Below are 2,799 nucleotides of genomic sequence, written 5' to 3'. Positions count from 1 at the left end.
GATTAAAACTTGTTTTATTTGTAGAGCCGTGCAGAGTGCTCTCCAGAATTTTGCCGTAAACTGTACCCGCCGATCCGAGACTATTTCCAGAGGTAACCCGTGCAGGCGGAAGTGTTCCCGAATGAATAACAAAGTCAACTTAGAAGCTGATGGTAATCCGGTCAACGGAACAAAATGTGCCATCTTAGAGAATCGGTCGATAATCACCCAGACGGTGTTATGACCCTTAGAGAGAGGTAGGTCGGTAACAAAGTCCATAGAGATATGGGTCCAAGGCCTCTTAGGAATGGACAGTGGGTGTAACAATCCCCCAGGAGGCAGACGAAGAGTTTTGTGCTGAGCACATTGAGGACACGAGTTGACATACTCTTGAACGTCCTTCTTCATAGTGTCCCACCAGTAAGATCTTCGTAGAAATTCCCACATCTTTTGATGGCCAGAAAACTTGGAAATGTGAGCCCACTGCAACAATTTTGGTCGAAATTTAGCTGGCACAGACATTCTTCCAGGAGGAGGACCCAACGCAGTGGGAGCCGCAGAGATAGAGACAGGACTGAGGATCAACACCTTTTCAACGGTATTCTCCTCATCCGAAGCCATTAAGGAACGGGATAGGGCATCCGCCTTGGTGTTAAGAGTTCCAGCCCGGTACTTAATGACAAACGAAAATCGAGCCAAGAAGAGCGCCCATCTTGCTTGACGGGGATTCAAGCACTGGGCCGTCTTGAGATACAGTAAATTGTTGTGATCCGTGAAAATCGTAATTAGGTGTTTAGATATCTCCATTCTTCTAAGGCAGATTTTATTGCCAACAGCTCTTTATCTCCAATGGCTTAATTTAATTCAGCAGGGGAGAACTTGCGAGAATGGAAACCACATGGATGTAACTTCCCATCTGGAGCGTACTGTGAAAGGACGGCACCTATGCCTACCGTAGAAGCATCAACCTCCAGAGAGAATGGTTTTAGAAAGTCTGGCTGCTGAAGTACCGGAGCGGTCATAAAGGCTGCTTTCAACTGAGCGAACGCTGCTACAGCTTTAGAGGACCAATGGCTTGGGTCAGCCCCTTTCTTGGTTAGGGCAGTAATAGGCGCCACAATAGTAGAGAAACCCCTTATGAATTTCCGGTAGTAATTTGCGAACCCTAGAAATCGTTGCACTGCTTTCAAGGAAAGAGGCTGAGTCCAGTCCCGAATGGCAGAAAGTTTCTCCGGATCCATACGCACCTCCGTACCTGAAATAATGTAGCCCAGAAATGGAATAGATGGGACCTCAAAGGTGCACTTGGAAATCTTGCCATAAAGATGGTTCTCTCGCAACCGAAGGAGTACCTCCTTAACTTGTATTCTGTGCTCAGAGAGATTCTTCGAAAATATCAGGATGTCATCCAAATATACCACCACATTTAAGTATAACATGTCCCGAAAGACTTCATTAATGAATCCCTGGAAGACGGCGGGGGCGTTGCTGAGGCCAAACGGCATTACCAGGCACTCATAATGCCCGTCCCTAGTATTGAAGGCCGTCTTCCATTCGTCCCCTTGTCGGATACGTATCAAGTTATAAGCTCCCCTTAGATCGAGCTTAGTGAAGACTCGAGCTCCGCGAACTCTATCGAAAAGCTCCGTGATGAGCGGCAGAGGATACTTATTCTTAATGGTGACTTCATTTAGACCTCGATAATCGATACATGGTCTCAGGCCTCCATCTTTTTTCTTCACAAAGAAGAAGCCTGCTCGCGCTGCGGAAGTAGAGGGGCGAATGAATCCCTTCTGCAGATTAGACTTGATATATTCTGACATGGCTTGAGTCTCAGGTACTGACAAAGGATAGGTATGACCTCGAGGTGGCATTTTCCCCGGAATGAGCTCAATAGGACAGTCCCAGGGTCTATGCGGTGGTAACTTATCGGCCACCTGTTCCGAGAAGACATCTGTAAACTCCTTATAAGCCTCTGGAATAAGCTCTACGTCCGACTTGGACGATGCGCGAAGCGGGTAGACAGGAGTAAGACAATTTGAGTGACAGAATGGACTCCAAGAAATTATCTGTGTCGACCTCCAGTCGACGTGGGGGTTGTGAAGCTTGAGACAGGGAAGACCAAGGACGAGATCGTGAGACATCTCCTGAATCACAAGAAACTCCAGATGTTCTTGGTGCATAGCTCCCACTTGCAGCTTGATTGGCATAGTATGACTTGTAATCAGAGCATTAGGAATTTGGGTACCATTAATAGCAGTTATCGTAATAGGTCGTTCGACCGACTGTAACTTCAAACCCAGATTCAGGGCGCAGGAAAGGGAAATAAAATTCCCCGCAGCTCCTGAGTCCAACAGTGCCTTAACGGTTTTGACTTCAGACTCAGAAGACAGAGATACAGAAAGTAGACAGTCCACTGCCAGAGAAGATTGGGAAACAACCCCTAGCTTGACTTCTCCAGAACAAGCTAGGACTGCCCGTTTCCTGGGCGAGACTTGCAAAACTTGAGGAAATGATCCGCGGCTCCACAGTAGAGGCAAAGTCTACCTTCACGCCGACGCTGACGCTCTTCTGGGGACAGCCGAGACCGATTAATCTGCATGGGTTCGTCTGGACTGGAATTAACTGTCTGCTTAGAAGGAAGAGATCGAAGTCTCAACCGGTCTGACCGACTACGTTCACCACCTCGTTCCTGCATACGAAGATCCACCTTTACACAGAGTGAGATCAACTGTTCCAAGGAATCTGGCAGATCTCTTGTAATCAATTCGTCTTTTAAACGATCCGAGAGCCCGTTCCAAAAAGCAGCCCGAAGGGCAT

The sequence above is a fragment of the Pseudophryne corroboree genome, chromosome 5, assembly GCF_028390025.1.
Source record: "Pseudophryne corroboree isolate aPseCor3 chromosome 5, aPseCor3.hap2, whole genome shotgun sequence".
NCBI lineage: Eukaryota > Metazoa > Chordata > Amphibia > Anura > Myobatrachidae > Pseudophryne > Pseudophryne corroboree.
This window is presented reverse-complemented; position numbering follows the sequence as displayed.